The following is a 20,416-nucleotide window of genomic DNA, read 5'->3' on the forward strand; positions in this document are numbered from 1 at the left end:
GAACTTCCCTTTCCTTAAGGGAAAAAAAAGTACACCAGATATACAAGAATCTCTGTGCCTTGCCTTCAAAAGGACTGGATATCTCTTGGGATCACTCAGTTTCAAAGGAGATGACAGAATCCAATTTCTGCCACATATGGCTCTCATGTCAAAGTCATATAACCTAAAAAAAAGGGTAGAAAGCTTCATAGCCACAGCTAAATGAAAATTGTACAATAATCCAAGGAATTAAATACAGCATTGATAAGAGTTTATAGCCTGACATAGAAGAATTCTTACCTGATTTTGTCAGGGTAAACTATGTTCTTTGTGAATGTAAAAAGGAAATGCCTATCAATCAGATTAGACTAAAGTAGTTGTCAAAATGCTTTTTAAACTTTAGGAAAAAAGTTGACAAAGGCTGCCTTTGGGCAAGAGATCCATGTTACAGTCCCAAGAAGATGCAGGGTCAGATCTCAAGAAGATTTGTGCCATGACAAACAAAATATAGATGTGAAGAAATGATGTACACACTTATCGTGGAGCTCTTAGAATGGCCAAAAAATTCAGAACAACAACAACAAAAAAGGAGAGGCTCTGTCTTAACAACAGTATTCCATACAGAGCAGATCACAAACAGGCAAAAACATAAATGCCCAGAACTTTACAAAATCAGACTTACAAAAGTTGCATATTCTAGATACCAAGCTCAAGACAGCCGCCACAACCTTGTATCAAGTTATAATGTTTATGGACAGAAGGTGGAACTTATTAAATGCATTATGTAATAATTATCACATTAACTTATTTAATTTTTATTTAGATTTAAATCTAAAGAAAATAAAATCACATTTGATTTTTGTCTTGGGTTCTCTCATTACTTTTTTGAATGCAGCCCTTTGGATGCTTAGCCCCAAGCTGGACATGGTTGTTCCAACACCATACGATACTTAAACAGACCAATGATTTAGTTACCAAACATCCTTTCTTAAAAATGCAGTGACACAGACAAAGTTGTTGCTATCCAAGCTATGCCAGTAAAACTGATCACAGTGAAGCTCTTCTACAAAACGCATATAGCATTGTATTTGTATCACCTTTTAAAAATAAAATCACAGAGCATACAGATTAAGACAGCAAATGTCTAAAAATTATTGTTTTCCTGTGGGGGACAATGTAAGTAATTTTAAGAAGTCATAAAAATATCTGAGATGAAATCATTCATAAGAAGTCATTCTTGACAAGTTCTAAAATCCTGGAAATACACAGAACTAGACAAAAATATGAACTAGGGAACTGAAGCAAAACTATAAAAGGAAGTTAAAGGCATTATTCAACCTGACCACATATCTGTTTTTCAGTAAGAGTTTCAAGGAATTCACGAAAGTATTAATAGCAGGATAATGAATTTCAAATCTTGACCCTTCCCATTTTAGTAGGATGCCAGATATCCAGGGGGAAAACATCCTTGATGATGTATTCATTATCCAAGATGGTAACAAAAGCAAATTTTTAATATTTTTAAGTCAAAATTCATAAGAAAAAAGATGCCATGAAGAATACATCATTGTTACTTCATAATAGAAGACTGTTTGGTGGGGAAATTAGAGCTGGCCAGTTACTGCTAATGAAATATGAGAACGGTAAGAAAGTGAGATGCACTTCTAGAATCACAATCAAATCAACAGAGGCACTGATGATGCATAGCATTTCTAACAGTTCTATGAGCAAGATACAGATAAACTGCTTTATGGAGAGTATGGAGCATGGCAATAACTATCTCATCTTGGTGGATCGTTATGCAGGTTTCTGGGAACTAAATCAATTTTTTATATATCATAGCACAGACATAATACAATAATTATGAACATCAGCAGACCTGATATTCCAGACTGCTACTCCACATGATTGACAGCCTTTTTCTGATAAGAAATGTGCCAAATACTTGGGAAGATCAGTAAAACCCTCTCTCAAATTAATTTCAACAATATTCAAGGAGAGAGGGTAGAAATCAACAAAATGCATATAATTAGATGGCAAACTAATCAACTATGCAATCACTTGAATGAAAATATTATCTTTTTTGTTGACTTTCAGGTATTAATTTTCATCTGTTCATTTTGATCTGTTCCTGTGGGGTACCATGTCAGAAATAAGAAGCATTTACCCCAACTGCTATCACCAGTAGCTCTTGAACTACAGTATATCCATGGCTTTATTTATTTGTCAATCATCCAGCCTGGAGGATGGCAAGAGAATTCTGTCTCCCTTCACTCAAGACAATAGACTCTTGCCTCCAGGTTTTAAGGAGGTGTAGTTTAATCTAAATTCACTCCTTTATTTATTTTTGTTCTGCCAATGTTTGAAATAAAGATACATGCTATTAAATATACATTTTTGTAATGGAGTTTTGTAGACAAGTAACATTCAAATATGGCTACAACTGATAGTGTGCAAATTTACATGATATACACTTTTTTTTTAAATGCAGTTACACATAGTATACTTTTTTACATGCAAACTTCCCAAATACTGTACATGTTATCTGGTATAAATAATTTGAACTCAACACAGCAGACCTTAATCTGCTGGTCTGCATGTATTACTGCCTTCCCTGCTGCAATGCAGTTTGTATGGGCAGATCTTGCTTTTCACTGTAAAAGAGTTCTACTCTTAGAATATGCTTCATCTGCAACTAATTCCCAAATCCTATATAGCAATCAACTTTTTGCCTTCCCAGTCCTTCCCTATCACAGACCTTTTTATTCTGATTTCACACATATGTCTGTGATTTCAATTTCTGCAGCTTAATGACAGTACCTTCAACCAATCACTACTCATCCTGAGACAGTCCATAGCTGAGTAGCCTGATTTGAGATCAGCCAAGCTGTGTACTTTTCTCTGCCTTTCTTTCCTTTCCCTTATTGATTTTTGATCAGAAACCAAACAACAGAAGCATTCAAGGAACTTATATTCCTAGAGATTACAGATGAAAAGTTTATAATAAGAACAAGGTAATTTCCATTTCTGACTAACCAACACAGTTGGTGGAAAGTTAAAATATACTTCTGCTCACCAAGCACATTAAAGAGCACAATGGAGTAAGAGTTTGCTGCCGACTCAGTAGCAGCATTTGACTAAATAAGAAAGTTGCCTGCATTTTCTTTGGCCAATACATTCCTCTCACTGTGTGGACTACTCTTTCCACCTTTGTTTCCAGGATTTTGTGAATTCATAAATAGTAGAAAGAGATACAAAAGTTTAAAGAGAGCTAAAAAAATTGTTCCAACATACATATACAGAGTGCTTGGATTTGCCCCCATCCCACAAAATACAGTGGGACAGCTAGCTTGGAGGAATGGCATATGCTGTCCTTTGGGGTTGGTGGTGAAGTCTATTTTCCCTAAGGAGTCTGTGATTGTTGCATGCTATAAGTGTTACACCATCCAAGGAACTTCCCCAGGCTTGTCTGGAAAAACTAAGAGTTGGGAGGTTGGAGGAGAATGATGGATGGCTTGTCCAAGCAGAAAACAGGCACCTACAGATGCAAAAAGAATGTGTGTTCACCTGTAATGATAGTGTGATGGAAATAAAAGAAATTCCACTTCCAAAAATGCTGAGGAATTCTTGAGAATGTACAGCATGCTACAGATCTTTGCAGGTCTCCAATCGTAAGAAGAATGTGTATGGCAGGAGGGTATCAAGTTACAAAGATGGGATCTTCCCATTGTGTAGTAACTCTCAAAAGAATCTGTGGCAGTTTTGCTTTTCATCTCTTTTAAATAGTAAGTCAGAATCAAAAGAAATACAGGAAACCTTGAAAGGGGGAAATATACGTTTTAAAAAATTCAACCACAAGGCAAATTCCAATTGAATGCTTATTAAAAGAAACTTCCTAACAGTATGAACAGTTCAACAGTGGAACAAATTAACCAGAGAAATGGTATGTTTCCCTTTACTGGATGTGTTCAAGCTGAGGCTAGACAGCCAACTGTTAGGTATGCTTTAATCTAAATTCCTACGCTGAGCAGTGGCTTGAATTCTATAGCTTAAATGACCCCTTTCAGCTCTATGAGTCTAATCATTACAAAGTTGCCTTGGGGTAAAAATCCATAAAATATTCTTTTTCAAAAGTTTTTGATTTGTTTGTTTCCAAGTAGCTTAGGGCAACACCACCTCCAACCCCCCGGTTCCTAACCATTTGCATTTGTTTTGGTAAAGGCCATTTTCTTTCTATTGCATAGAGACTTGCTTTGTTCTAAAGCAGTTTTCCACACTTCCATTTAAAGGGGAAGGAAGGAGGCTGTTGCCCTGTTAATTACAGAAGATATGCCCTATCTAATGCATTCTTTCCCCACTATTCATACTCACATACGCAGCAGATCTACTCAAAGCCTACGGATGTGCAACAATTTGCACTATTCAAGATATATACCTGACTGAAAGAAATAATATGGTATCCCAAAGGGGAACAACCCCACTGCCATCATACACAGACCGAGCGAGTTCAGTAGCTTAAGAAATGTATGCAGGTTCTTAAATAATTTTTGCTTTTGCATTTTTGGAAGCTGACGTTGCAGTTATTTGGGACACAAATATAGCAAAGCTAGCTGGACCCCACATTGAGAGGTACACTAAAAAGCTGCATACTGAACTTAAGCATTCTGTATTTTCTTCCCAAATTATATCAGCCAGCAATATTTTGAGTTACTATGGACACAATTGCTCCTTAATAGTATTTTAGGAAGTCAAAAAGGAGCTTTTCTCCAGTGTTTAATTGTCAATGAGTAATTGGGGAATCACTTGTGTGGATGCCAGTTTGGGTGGTTAGGATATGGATTTGCAGTTTGCACAGATTTTACTTTACTTTTTTTTTTTTTTGTAAGCTGCTGGGATTCCTTGTGGAGTGAGCTGTATATATATCCTGTAAAGACATAAATGAACCCAAGTCATTTAATCAACAATATGCATTGTAAGCTAAAATTGTGCAGTGGGAGACCCTGCTTTAAAGTCAAAGTAGAGTAATTACCCCACATACATATTAACCTGATTTATATATCATGCTAAGCCACTCCCTCATTCAAAAGAACCTGAGTAAGCTACCTCCATCCCCAATGGTTAATAGAGATCCCTAAAAGGGAACTGAAAACAGTCTCGCCGATCTCCATACTACACATTCCGTTGCATGTCAATTAGTATAATATAGAAGCAAGTAAAGGAAGGAGACTAACTTAAATGAACAATGGGCTGTGCCCAAGCTATGGAATCCCCAGCACCACCTTTGAAACACTTGAACCTACTGATGCATCCAAAATCCTGCAAAATATTAAGATGTATTAAGACTACAGTGGTTTTATGAGCTGAGATTTTGTGCAGACAAGCCAGAAGAAAATTGACTTTGCTGCCAAGAAGAATGCTAGAATGGTATTAAATGAATGTGGTATAGGACCACAGAAATTGTCAGCTCAACTGCGTGGAAAGTGGTGAAGTTGGGTTAATAGCAATATAAAAAGAGTGAGAACAACAAGCCCATTTCTGATTTATCTGGTCCTGTCTGATTAAAGGGCAAATAAATAAAAAAATTAGACAGGGGCATAGATTTAGTCTCTCAGCTCAGTTTCAATAAAATCTGTATGGAAACAGAAAGTCACACAAGTTCTATAAAGCCACCTTTAAAATAGGGGCTTGTAGATGTAAAGAATCCAGCAGGATATCAAAAGTAACAGAGGAACACTAGAAACAGACTAATGAAGAGAAAGACAGGAAGGAAAGAGTCATGAAAAGTATTCAGGGGAGCTTAAGAGGGAATTTACTTCCTACTTTCAGGATTTCTGTTTGTGGACTATAAGACCCATCACAGACTTCTCTGTTCAGTTTATCTTTGGTACCAGATCCTAGGCAAACAATGTTTTGTTTATTTCCAATACAGTTGTTACCCCACCATCCTCATTTTTTTTATTGCCATACTAGAAAAAGGCCACAAAAGAAGCAAGAAAAGATGGTGATAAGGAAAAACTGGATAGAAGCAAAGATATTGACTTTGGACCAACTGATAGATGATGAAGATGAATTTTTAACATATGCTGTGTTAAAAGATAAATATCATCTATCAAATGTAACCCAATGGCAATATTTACAACCACAACATTTGTTAACAACATTGTTTGGACCAGCAGCATTTTCAGCTTTTGAGATACCTGAGACATTAAAACAACTTGTTAAATCCTTTAAAACTAAAAAAAACCTACTATTACTTTTTATAGTCAACCCTGATTGCTCATTGGAAGGACTGATAATGAAGCTCAAGCTCAGATACTTTGGTCACCTAATGCGAAGAGAGGAGTCTTTGGAAAAGACCCTGATGCTGGGAAAGATTGAAGGCAAAAGGAGAAGAGGACGGCAGAGGATGAGATGGTTAGATAGCATCACTGAAGCAATGAGCATGAAACTGAGCAAACTCAGGGAGGCAGTGAAGGACAGGAAGGCCTGGCGCAATATGGTTCATGGGGTCACGAAGAGTCGGACACGACTTAACGACTGAACAACAACAACAACTTTTTATAGATATTTGTTATCAATAAATCAATTTGATATGCACATGTTAAGGGATGAATGGAATAAAGAATTAGAGGTTTCTATATTGCCTAGACCAGGATTTCTCCACCGGGGTTCCACGGAACCCTAGGGTTCCATGAGAGGTCACTAGGGGTTCCTTGGAGATCACAGTGATGAGCAGAGACTAAACAAAAACCCACCAACCTCCACACTGAGTTGACCCACCAGAGCATGCATGGACCCTGGGCAGGGGTGGGGATTGTGCATGCTCATGTAAGCAGGGAGGCAAGCACAGCACAAGTCAAAGAGCGGGGCTTGGAAATGCAGCTGCGGAGCAGCAGGTGGTGAGAGAGCATGCAAGAGAGAGACACTGCCAGGGCCTCCCTGCCTGCAGTGACAGGGCTCTCCTTGCCAGCATGTGCCTGCCTTTTTGCAGGTGCAGTGGCACAGAAGACTCTGTCTCAGGGCAGGCACAGGAGATCCAGGACTGGGCTGGCCTGGGCACCAGTGGTAGCAGGAACCACCCACAAAGGCGGGGGGAAGTAAAAAGTGCTGCTGGTGGTGGCGGCTTTGGAGAGGTTCAGGAGAGGTTGAGGAGTCCAAATATTAAGGGGAAGCATGTTGGAAGTTGCAAGGCATCAGCCCCCCTCTAGTTTTGCAAAGGGGTCCTTGGGAGAGGAGGCAGAAAGGGAAGGCAAAAAAGGAGAAGCTAGATTTGGGGAAAGAGGTGTTGGTGGTACAACAAGAGGAGAGGAGGCCGGCCGACCCGATTCAGCACGCCAGTGTCATCTGCGTCCCTGAGATGCATTTTGCAGTTATCATTCATGACAGTCTGATATATCACCCAAAATGCCCTTAAAAGCAGCACAATATAACCCAAAAAAATGCAACCCACAAAAACCCAAAATTTCCCACAACTGATCTCCCAAACTCTAGTTTGGCCCAGAATTGAGTATTTGGGCAGCAAAAAACAAGCACAGGCTTCACATTAAAGAGGTTTCATTATTTATTTTTAGTTTAAGAACACTGTTAATGCATATATATAGGCCTACACATGAAATGAATATAATAATTTTGTAACTTCTGGCCTATATTTGAGTCTGAATGTACAGGGGTTCCCCGAGGCCTGAAAAATATTTCAAGGGTTCCTCCAGGATCAAAAGGTTGAGAAAAGCTGGCCTAGACAATGGGAGAGTGTCTTAACTTCTGTAGCAAGAATGTCAATGGACCTTAAACTATGACTTATGCAACAAAAAATAATATTTAGAATTTATTGGATTCCACTACAGCTATATAGAAAAGACAGTGTTTTGTTGGAGATGTAATAAGAACAATGCCTTTTTAAAGCATATGTTTTTACAATGTCCTATACTTACCAGGTTTTGGGAGAAAGTAGTGGACTATATAAATATGATTGTGTGACAAAAGCTAACATTTCCAGAGGATAATATTCTTTTGAACTATATATCTAGTACATGGAATATGACATCTGGACAACATAAATGGATTCTGTGCCCTTACTATGGCCAAAAGACTGATATTGCAGCATTGGAAAGATAAATGTATGTCCCCATTCACTCAATGGATTGAAGACCTGATTGCACTTGCCACTTATAAGCAGATTGCCTATAGACGTAGACTTTGTATGGACAAGTATAATGAAATATGAGACTCCTAAAATACAGTACGTTAAAAAAAAATGATAGTCATCTATTATATATATATATATATATATATATATACACACACACACATACACGTGAATAATATTTGTATTAGATAAGTATATATAGAATTGAAATTGTTTGTTATAATGATATACTCACACTTTTTTCACTTTTTTAACCACTTTTATGTGTTTTTTTTAATTTTTGTAATAAAATTTTAAAAAAATAAAATAAAAAAAGCTAAGGACAGCAGCAGTTTTGACATGGCCCTCTCAAGTAAGCCTATTGCAGCATCATTTTTCTCTGATAAGTAGGTCTCCTTGCACTAACTGGGTAGTGAACAACACAGAGGCTTTCAGGAGCACCCAAGAGAGCACCCATTGGAATTCATAGGAATCTTCTGCTGTCATGACAGGTCAGGCCTTCGGTGAGGAGTAATTTTCACCAAAAAAAAAAGAAAGCAGCAGCAGCACCTTCATTTTTCACATATGTGTTGAATGTGTTATTTTATTCAAGGGAAGTTTGAGTCAAGGAAAAGAGAAGGAAAGCTGTCTTAAATATGTAATCTTTTGTCTTGGTTCCAAAGATCTTTATATGCTCTCAAGGTTTCTGGAAGAAAGAAAATGGAGCTGTTTATGCCCTCTATAGCTTTTTATGCTATACAGAGAGAGCCTCATAAAGATTTGTCTCTCTTGTTTCCCCTCACCCCCCCCCCCCAAATTGCCAAACACTGGAGTTTCTGGAGCTGGGCTATCTATTAAACTTGAACTCCAGCTGTCTAGAAAACTCCAGTAGGATAAAACACACAGCTTTGAAATGGAAAAATGTTAAACCTAGATATCGACACTTTAGATAATTATCAGATTATCTCAAAAGAGACCATAAAGAATGCAATTTAAGTAGTTGAGGTGGGGATGGGGTTTAAAGGTGTGAATGCTGTTGTTTCAACTGATGTCATTATACATTAAATGTCCCTTTAATGTTTTATATTCAATGCTACCCTTTAATGTGCATAAATACACATACAGCTACGAAGTAATTCTAAAACTTAACTGAAGTACGCCAATGATTCCAACACTCTATTGCCTGCAGTCCAGCAAGGAAAAATTAGAATTCTGTTTGTTTGCTAGCTATTTTAAAAATTTGGAAGTTTTTTACTTATTTTGTGCTTTTAAGTTACTCTTGATTCCTGGTAACTACCTGAACAAGTCTCTACATTTTTCTTGGCAAGATTTTCCAAAGTGGTTTCCCACTGTCTTCTTCCTAGGGCTGAGAGAGAGTGACTGGCCCAAAATCACCCAGCTGGTTCTGTGCTTAAAGAGGGACTCATGATCTTCCAGTTTCTAGCCTGATTCCTTAGCCACTACATCAAACTGGCTATCTTAGTTCCTCCCAGTTCCATGTTTGTCCCTTTTTGCAGCTTTCTGAGGTTGGGATTTCCCCATTGTGGAAAGCAACAGCTATGGAAACTGGTGGGAATTTGACATCAGATTCCCCTCTGATGCCAGATCTCTGTGATGCTGACTCAAAGCCATAGAATTGTAGTCATATTAAAAAACAATTCCTGAAATAGCTCAAACTTATGCTTAGAAATACATATCACTGTATGAATTTTGGACTACAGCCTCATAATATATTCCTGTATGTTTCTACTCAGAAATAAGGGGCATCTACAGGGGGGTCAGAAGTCTTCTAAATTATCCAAATATCCCAGAGGCAGCAATACAAAGAAATGTGTCTCATTAAGGCAAAATGTATTTCCTCAGTGGTGTGGCACCTTTGATGGGCAAACAACCTCATCAAGGAGAATCAAAGTTTCCTCTCAGAGGCTTATTGTCTTACATTATCAGTGATTTTGTTTTATTTATTAAGAATTAAACCAAATACAAAATTTACAATTCCAAGAATAAACATGTTGTTCTAAAGAATATTTGTTCTTCAGCTACGTGAAGCTTCTGATTTGATTTCAAAGAAATGCTTTGAAGTGCACAAGACCATGAACTACAGCACTGTCTTTACCTCTTTAAAGAAACAACATCCTTTCCTGGGATCATGTGGGAGCCAGACACTCCTGCAAAAATATGCGACTGCTTTAAAGAGTTGCAAGACAAGTGATACATTTGTGCTGCCACATGCTCTGAAGCACTTTTTCTTCATTGTTTCTGGAGTGCTGCACAGCCCTAGTTTGTGCACATAACCAATAGTTAATTCAAGGCATCATTTTCTCATACTTCATCTGCTAGTAAAGTATAAGAGCCTTACTACATTCTTGTAAAGATCAAAGTCTTTACTGTGCTTTTATATTCAAAAGTTTGTTCAACAAAAAGATGCAAAAAGATGTTTCAGAACATATATTCCTTCCCCTCTATATATTTAACAGTTCTTATTACTAAAATTATCTGCCAAAGAACTTGATTGGTTTTTATAATTAAACATTTTTCATTCATTTTGTTTTAGGAAATATGCTATCCAAATAACTTAATTCCTTTTGTTTCGCATTTTATATTTTTGAGAAGTAGCAGTACAAAGGGACCAGAAAGGGACTGGAAAAGGGGGCAAGTAAAGGTGATGAGGCAACTGTAGAGTTCTTGCCATATGTTTCTCCAGAGCAGTGTTTCTCAACCTTGGCAACTTGAAGATGGCTGACTGGGGAATTCTGGGAGTTGAAGTCCACACATCTTCAAGTTGCCAAGGTTGAGAAACACTGATCCAGAGCATTTGGGTATTCTAGAAGTCAGGCCTCTAATTTTGATTTATTCAGATGGTTTTAGTTCGTCAGGTCTTACTAGCAGCAACTTGCTTTCCCTCCCTATGAAATGGGATGCTTATGTCCTTGTAGGGAATGAAAACATGGACAAAACCCCCAAAATGTGAAAGGCACTCAGCTAAACAATATTGCATGTTTATTTTCACTGTCTCTATTTATCTTCACGTGCCACTTTTGGTCATATAAAACTGAACATTTATAATTGGGACAAATGGGCCATTTATTGAAGTCTATGACTGAAATAGCTGTGTAACAGTTCTTCCTATCAAGCAAGCTTGTACTGTACAATCTAGACTTTGTTTCATTTACGGTAGGCAAACTCATAACTTTGTGTTTGGGCCAGACAGTTTGCATTATAATAGGTGCCTCAAGAATAAAGATTGCTCTTTGCTGCATACTTTAGATCCATTCTGCCAAATAAAATACAGAAGGCCAACTGCAGATAGGGGGCCTACCAAAAGGGGCTTTCTTTTAGTGAATTTATTTGACTATGTGAATTTATTTGACTATGGTTAAAATATATGTTGTGGTTTCTGGTAGCTATCAATGGGACTTCTTTTTGACCAGGATTGAATGACGAGATTTTAAGGGTTTGTTTATAAGTAGGGAGAGATTTTGTTTGCTTTACGTCTTAGAGAAAGTGATAAGTTGGATTACAAAATGGATTTTTTTGTTAAGGTTAAAATACATATGTTATTATTTTTGGTAGCTCTTAATAGACTTTTGCTGATTAGGACTGAATGACGAGTTTTTATACTTTGATTATTGATAAGGGATGAGTTATGGGAAGAAGAGATCTTTTTTCTTTTGAAATATTGGAGAAGGTGTTAAGTTACTGAAATTGTTTATACTTGTCCAGTGGGAGGGAGAAGTCATTTTTTATATATTCTCTTTTTTTCTTTTTCTTCTATTTCTTTGCACTTCTTTTTCTTTGCTTTGCTTTTTATATTTTCTTTAGTTTGTATTAGTCTTTTATCTTTATATTTGTAAATTCTAATAATTTTTTTTTTTAAAGGCTTTCTTTGTCCTTTCATTACACTTAATTTTCAGAGTGGCCTTGGAGTTAACTCTATTTGAAGGAGACTTTATCTTTTCATCTCTAATTAACATCTATTCGGTATTCTTTATGGTTTTATACCAATGGCATAAGGGCAACAATGGCAAACTTATTGTGCTTCTCAACACTTCCTGGATAGCTGCAGGTTATCCATGCCATGGATGGATATGGATGAAATGGATTGGTACATCGAAACTGGAAATATTTAATGTCTCTGATTGTTGCAAAATGATTTCTGTTGTTAAGACGGTTCGTAGTTTCACTGAGGCTGGCTAGTTTATGGGAATATTTATTATTTACAAAGGTAGAACAGGAGCATCCTCCCTGGGCAAAAAACTGTCCTCCTCTGTCATAGCACCTGGGATGAGGTTCCCCCAAGATCTGGATGGTCCCCACCCTGCTGGTGTTTCAAGGGGCCTGAAAGACCTCGCTCTTTGCCCAGGCCTTTGATGAGGGAGAATGAAGCCTCCTTCTGGGTAGTGTGGCTTTGCTTCTTGTTGTGGCCTGGTTTGTGCCATCTTTTTTTCCTTGTTTTTACTATTGTATTCTTTTATTCTTTTCTGTGCTTACTTGTTGACCACCCAGAAACTCTAAGAGTTATATGGTGTAAAATAAATAAATAAACCTCACTTAGAATACCTGCTATTGGGCCTTTCCCACTGCACCTCTCAACTGGTATGAACCTTTGGCAGGCATTCTCTGGGTCTGCAGATTGGGTAGGAAGAAACCATGCAGAATAGGCAATCTCAAAGATTACCAGGCCATGAGCCATATATGGCTTTATAGGGAACCATCAGCACTGAATTGTACCCAGAAACACACTGCAACCAATTCAGCCCCCACAGCAATGATGATACTGTACTTTGTATCAGTTGAACTCTCCTGCCTTCTCATTGGATCCTGTCCACCTAGGATATGAACAATTTTCTATATGAAATTATCAGCCAGACAATCCCAATGTACACTGACTGAATCTTCAGGTCCATCTCTCACAAGAAGATTGTGGATCACTATAAACAATGCAGCAGAGATGCAACAATGGTGGAGAAGTATTAGCTATTCACCATTCTTCTCACCACGGAATACGTTCAAACGTAATCTCATTCTTGCATCTAGTCATACTCACTTCTCATCTTCTGTCAACATTGCTCCAGGCATCTCTTCATCCACTTCATTTTGTGGAGCAACTCAGAAAACCAAGGAACTACCCAGGATCAGCAGATGTGGAAAGCCCATTCATGGGTCATCATCCTTCAGCAACTGCTGAAGCTTTAATATCTAAGAAGAGACCATGACTACATCAATACACAATCTACTGCTACTTGCCACTATTGCCTACCTGTACAGACTTCCACCTTTACAAGTGAGCAGTATTGGCATTAAGGAACTGAGCTGTATTCATTCCCTGCCCTACTGTACATTCTGTCCATTCCAGAGAGGCAGGGGGGAGGGAGAGATACAGAAAGGTAGAGGATGTTGATGTTCCTCTTCCTCTTTATTACTACTTACTTATGTACTCTTCTGGCAACAGACTAAGCAAACAGAAAGAAAGCAGTGGAGAGTCCTCTATCAGTATTGGCTCCTCATCCCCTGCTCTTTCCAACCATTATTCAGAGGAAGTGAGTGGCAACTGCAAATTGTTTCTCCTCACTATCATCACATATTTGTATGGTATTCATAATATCTCAGTGGGCAAATAAATAATGGACAGTCCAATCAAAGCATCTACCCAGACATGCTGGGTTAGGACAACATTTCCTAAGCATGAGAACATGAGTACTGATACTAATTCTGTTCAGAGAAAAGAAAAATTACAAACTACTTATCACAAGCTTCATACATCAGGTTCCAGACAGAAGAGAGAAGAGATGACACTATCGCTTGCACAGTTTGAATTATCCAATTAATGTCTACTGAACATCTGCAGGCAAGTTTTAAAGAATGGACAGACTGTATCTGAAAAAATGACAAACCATAGATGTGATGAACAAGAGCTTTTCTCACTCCCTTTTGCCTCTCCTAAGGATTCCTGCATTTCCACATGAGAAAATACACGACAGCTAACCTTCTAAAATCTGACGGGTACCTATGTACCGTGTGAAATCAATTCCTACTTCAAACAGAATTTCACAATGGTGCAACAACATCCACTCTTTAAAATATTTTGAAGTATTATATGTCCATATTTACTGATATCTCTACTTAAGGGACCAGACAGATATTACAGAGCTCTTTTCATCAGGGATGAGCTGGAATTTATGCATTCCCTTCACCAAAACTCAAGCATGATTTCCCTTATCCCACCAGTCTTAAGTATGGGTACATCAGAAAAAAATCTTCATCATATTCAATGTGTAGGGTCAAGCAGGTTTTATAAGTACAATCATGGTAAGTAGTGAAATTCAGTTAGTTTTGCACCATGACTGAGATCAATACTAATTTAAAAATAATCACAGTAGAGAAAAGGAGAGGGTGATATATTGTGACCCTACTTCCTTCACCATAATTAAATGGAAGACATATTACTGTATATTGTATACATGATTCTTTAGAAAACATTTCACATTTAGTAATGATGTCCTTTTCATATATATACTATATGTTAAAAGATATGTATGAGAAAATTATTTGGCCTCTTCTGCAGCCATTTTAAGTATACATAGATATAAGACTTAAAGTAGATGTAAAATATTTTTAAGGAGAGGTTCCATTGTACAGTACTTTGAAAACAAAAGCATTACAAAATGGAATTAGTTAAACTGTGACATTACAATTTAGATACATATTTCACACATTCATAACATCAGTTATACAAGTATAAAGCTAAATAAATCCATGCTAAACTCATAAAAATTATTATAGCTTTGCAATCCTATGCAATACAGTGGAAAGTTCTTCAACATTAGTAACTCACAACTATCACATTTATGGGTTTTCATATGCACGTTTTCAGTACAACTCATATGTGGCAACTCTAAGTAATGCCAAAAGGAATATAGTTGACAAACTGTTATAACAAAATAAGAAAAATAAAATAAAGTGGAATACGAAGTGGGTATTGTTTTTAATTCATAATATAGTGTATGTGGTGTAAGGGTTTTTATAGGTAATATTAGTCTTTCATGTTCTTTAAATGAACTCAGTTTGAAAGTGAAATATATTATGCAGTCCCATTGGGTTTTTAATAAAGGCTAGTTAGATAGGTTTGGTTTACATCTCTCTTCCATTACATCAACAGTTAATACAACAAAATACACAACTGACCAATATGTCAAGTATCTTATTCTCAGTTCAGGTAACATATCTTGTTAAGCATGTGCCATCAGTTTGTCTGTGAAAAAGTTTATTCCCCTATCCACTGTATTTCATCATTTAATATTTTCCCCTCCCAACCCATTTGTGTGTATCTCTGTGTGTCTAGAAATATTGTAAACATTGATGTATCTCGGGCAGACATCACTGGGATCACAAAGGCCTATTTACTCATCAGGACGATTTTTTTTAGTTTTTACTAAGGCTTACTAAAGCTCTTTGAAGGATCACACATAGCATGAAAAAGCACAAACAAGTGTGGGGGGGTACATATAGTAATGAGTAGGTTGCATAGCTTCTCAAGTACTAGACAGAGTAAATAGAAATGTTGGCTGATAAACTGGAAACAGAAAAGCAAAGCTTTCAGAGCTAAAGGAAGAAATGCCCAAACGATGTTAGGTGATAAACAAGATCTCCTTTTTCTCCTTCTCAAAGATCATGAGCACTCCTAGCACTGAAGCTAATCCAAATAATTCACAAGTTTTGAAATTTTCCATGGAAGTTCTCTCCACCCTGCTGGGTTCATAACTAGACTACAGGTAAGGTTTTAAAAGATGTTTCTGTAAAATGGAATTCAGTCCAGAAAAATTATCTGGTAAAAAAAAACCGAATAAAATTTGTGGATCCTTTTTGGTAATATTGTACTTGTCTTTCATGTATCATCAATGCTTCTATTTTTTCTTTATACTCCCCATCATGACAAGTGAACATTGACAGATGTTTTCTGTAACAAATGTGTTTCTGCACTGTGACTATGAAACTTACTTAACCCTACTTTGCTATGTAGAATGCAGATATGTTATAGTCACTTTTTTTATTTGTAATGTAATTTTTATTAATACATAATGTAATTACATAATGTAAAATTAATTTACATAGGTAAAAGACAAATATAAAAATATATAAAGAAATGAAGGAAAAAGAAAAAAGGAAAAGTGCAAAAAGCAATACAGTGGAAGAAAGGAATAGAGATACTTAAAGAAATAATTTCCTATCTTCTTTTCAACAGTTACAAGCAAACTCATTGTCCTTCCTTCTTCTTTAATATTACAATACAATACAAATACAATACAAAATACTTTAATGACCAAGTATAAAATATATACAAGGAATTTGTCTTCGGTGACGAACAGCAAGATCAACGGTGCGTTTGGATAGCAACAGGAAATTAATAAATAGTAACAATAACACTGCCCCAGGGAGTGTTACAAAATCCCTTCAGCCCCTTATTCAATCCTTTCTCAATCATCAAATCCAGAAATCATTTCACCTTTTTCCATTTCCAGTCTTTATAAAAGTACTTACTGTTTTGTCATATTCACCTCTCTTGATATGGGCACCACATGAAAAGGGAAGCAAGAGATGGTCAGAAAACTGCTATTAGCTAAGATCAGACGTGGACAGATAAAGATTATCTGGTATGCTTACAGCACTTTGGGGCAATTTTCAAAGACATATTCCCTTCTCTGATGCTTCTTGACTGCCTGACTACCCATATAACATATAACATGGCTTCATCCTATGGTCAGTTCAGGAAGTATTGAATAGTAGAAAGGAGCTCATTGTGAGGTTTTTCAATGATGGTTTATTGGTCATCCACATTAAGACTGACTGAACCTAGAAATAAGATATACAATAGCATCAACATCCTCCTTCATCAGTCCTCTTTTGAAAAGCTTGGTTCTATGAGAGCATTAAAATAATTTGTCATTCAGCCCGTCCAGCTCTGCTGTAGACTTATTGGCTATACATAAAGATCTGTGGCAAATATTGTAAAATAAATTACAATAGCCAAAGGACATAATCTAGGATTTCCAGTGAGGGAGAACATTTATTGGCTTCTTTATATCATCAAAGTTTTGCTACAAATGATAATCAATATGGTTAGGATAAAAGCTAGAAATCCAATCAGAGCAAACATAATGAGTTATTGTAAACATATTCTTGTTCTCAAACTCCAGGAAACTGAGGTACTTGTTCAATTTCTTTGCTATAAAGTTTCCCTTCAGAAGGCCACTTATCACAGGACTTTTGTATTCAGATACAAATGTCAAGTAGTTATGCATTTTTCCACTATTTGAATTTAAAACACATGTGAGCGATGTCTGATTTTGTCTTAGATTCCTAATCGTAGGTAGAGAATAATACACTATTATTATTCAGCCTTTCCTGATATCAAATTTTTTGCACTACGATTCATAAAGGCCCATCTTATAAGGCCAATTGTTGAGGTGAAGAGAAGTGCCATCAAAAGTGCTAACTCTTGGAAAGCAGAATTAATAGTATGTGTTTATATCCTGCATATTTATTACATTTATACTCTAATTTTTTTTCAAGGAACTTGATGGGATTTTTGGTGCCGTTCCCTCCCTTCCCAGTCTGTTCTAACTTCTACATTCTATCAGCTCTATACACTTAAATATATTTTTCTATACAAATATCTCTATATTAGCACCAAGCACCACCCCCAACATAGTCTCATATTTCTTCCTATTTGATTCTATTTTAATGTAAAAAAAAAAAACTCATGATGAAAACAGTTGTGACAACACCCCTCCCACTGAAAAATAATTATTACTCATATTTTTAGGCCACCGTGGTTGCTTGTAATTTATGAACTTTGAGATTAACAAAATTGCCTTGCTGTATACCACGTCAAATCATTGGTCCATCTACCACAGTACTGTTCTCGTGCTGACTGGCAGTGATTCTTCCTACCTGGCCAAGGCAAGCGCTGAACCTGCAACCTGTGTTCTACCGCTGAGCTACTTTTCTTTCTTCTGCCCCTGATTCCTGTATACTGCAGATTATAGAAGAAGTGATACAGATTCATTTGTGCCTGGCAACGAGCTTCAGCAGATATTATCTCTCTTCCATTAAAAGGCCTATTAGCCTACTGTCATGCCTACACAATTTATGCAGACTTAGAGATATGCTGGAAATGATTGTACCATCCTTTTTCTGATCTCGATCTCAAGGAAATGAAGCACACACTTCATTCCAAACTGCATAAAAGAAAACTATGAGCTTCTGCTGTAGATTACAATTGTCAGAAAAGTGTGCACTTACTTTGTCTATGCAGTCAAAATCCTGGAAAGCAGATGACTGATGTGATGACCACTAGATTCAGTGGCAGTGGATGGCCCAAAGCTGAGAAATGTTCTGTTCAACTTCAACCAAACAACTTTAAGCTTCATAAATTAGAAGGTAAGCTTATTTTAATGCCTCTAGGATGTAAAATATAAGTGATTAAGCAATGCTATTTAAAACTAAATATCAAAGGATAATTTACAGTCATTTTAATTCTTTAATTCTTTTGGCTTTTATACTACATTTTCTGGATGTCTATAATGGGGAAACTGTTTTGCTCCAACAATCAAAAGTGCAATATGTTATTGTGTGGAAATGATTCAATATAAAAATTCATCCATTGCTACCATAAACACCAGTCTGCTTAACATTGTCTATAGCACCATATAGGTTTTTCTTTCATGTTATTACAATTTGGTCAATATTTCAAAATGTTTTTATAATTATTATTTTAAAAATCAGAAGCTGCAATTTTCTTGCAATATCTCTTGTGAAGAAACACTTGTGTAATTTTTTTTTTCCAGATGGTAAATGCCAACTAAGGCTGCTTTTTTTCTAAATGAGTGCCTTCACATTTGTGATCCCTTCCTAAAGGTAAGTGGTTTTGTTTGTTGATAAGTTTTAATGTTATGGATTCCCCTTCTGCTGCATCCCAAATCTCAAATGCTCTCAGGACAAGATTAATCTAATATTGAGCTATAAAATTCTAATACTGAGCATAAATTACATTCACATCCTTGAAACTTTGTGCAAAGCAAGATGGTCATAAACTACGGTATTTGCCTTTGCCTTTAGAGCTTTCTCTGCCCTTCCATTTTAGTTCTTCGGTCCTCCTATGCCCTCACCTATGGCTCCATATCTTGTAGCTAAGGCATTTGAAGACCTGCTTTCCCTTAAAACACTCACCATTCCCTTATGCTGCTGCTCATTTATGTCAAAAATTGCCATTCAGATTACATGAGCAGTGTTACTTGCTTTGCTTACCTTCAAAACTCTTTCTCAGATTCACTTTTCCCATATTGTCTCTTAATACTACAGACTATATGTCACTGTACTATTCACATTCACTCTTTGTGGTCACGGCTATTTCCTTCTGCTTGCCCCTGCCCCCAGTTGTTGATATTAAGACATCCATGTGCATAGGGCATGTGAATGTCTATGCTGGTGTTATATCAGGGTTCCTCAACCTCAGCAACTTTAAGATGGGTGGATTTCAACTCCCAGAATTCCGTAGCCAGCCATGCAGGCTGGGGAATTCTGGGAGTTGAAGTCCACCTATCTTAAAGTTGCTGAGGTTGAGGAACCCTGTGTTATATGAAGAGCAGCAGTTCACATACAATTCAGACTTTTCATTGTGATGTTAATCATGATAGGTTACAATTGGATAATGTTGTGATAGCAAATAACTTCTAAGCTTTTAACTCCTGTAGCTCACAGGCAAGCTACCCTACAGCATAATAAGGGGTTAAAAAGACTATATTTACTTATGTTTTTACAATACAAACAGAAGAATTTATATCTAATTGCAGCTATCCATTAGAGTTGTACCTAGTATCTTCTAGAATTCAGTCCTGACCCTAATCAAATCCATCTCTTCCCTCTTACAGCATCTAATATGAGCTTTTTCTATGATCCTTCTCTCCTGAGGAAAGGATCCTATGATAGCAAGTCCTGGGTGATCTATAAGGTTCCTAGTATTTCTAGACATCACATGGGACAGCATCCAGAGGCATTAGGAACCATACTAATTTACAAAGCAATCTAATTCCTATGTACTCTAAAGGAAGTTCAAAGGAATGAACTCTCACGTAACTGTCAACTGCATTCTCAGTTCCTCTTGGATCAACGCTTGCCCAAGTTCTTGGGAAAGCTAGTTGTAATAAAAATTAAAGCATTGCCTTGTCTTGGCAAATTTAGGAAGAGAAAACAAAGCATTTATGAAGGATACCGGATAGGGGCCCAATCTACTCCAATCCCAGTTCAGTACAA

The 20,416-nt window shown here is 36.8% G+C and overlaps 1 long non-coding RNA gene across 3 annotated transcripts in view; it reads left to right on the top strand.

The window, feature by feature from the left end:
* The window catches only part of LOC148213600 (uncharacterized), a 46,066-nt gene extending 43,720 nt beyond the window's left edge, over nt 1-2,346 (top strand). For all 3 annotated transcript variants that reach the window (XR_015794431.1, XR_015794430.1, XR_015794429.1), the window contains exon 4: nt 2,077-2,346. This is a non-coding gene — a long non-coding RNA (uncharacterized LOC148213600). The remainder of the gene's footprint in view (nt 1-2,076) is intronic.
* Nucleotides 2,347-20,416: the final 18,070 nt, after the last annotated feature.

The sequence above is a fragment of the Python bivittatus genome, unplaced genomic scaffold (genome assembly GCF_059951505.1).
Source record: "Python bivittatus isolate LINGU-HERP-01145 unplaced genomic scaffold, Pbiv_v1 ctg000980_np1212, whole genome shotgun sequence".
NCBI lineage: Eukaryota > Metazoa > Chordata > Lepidosauria > Squamata > Pythonidae > Python > Python bivittatus.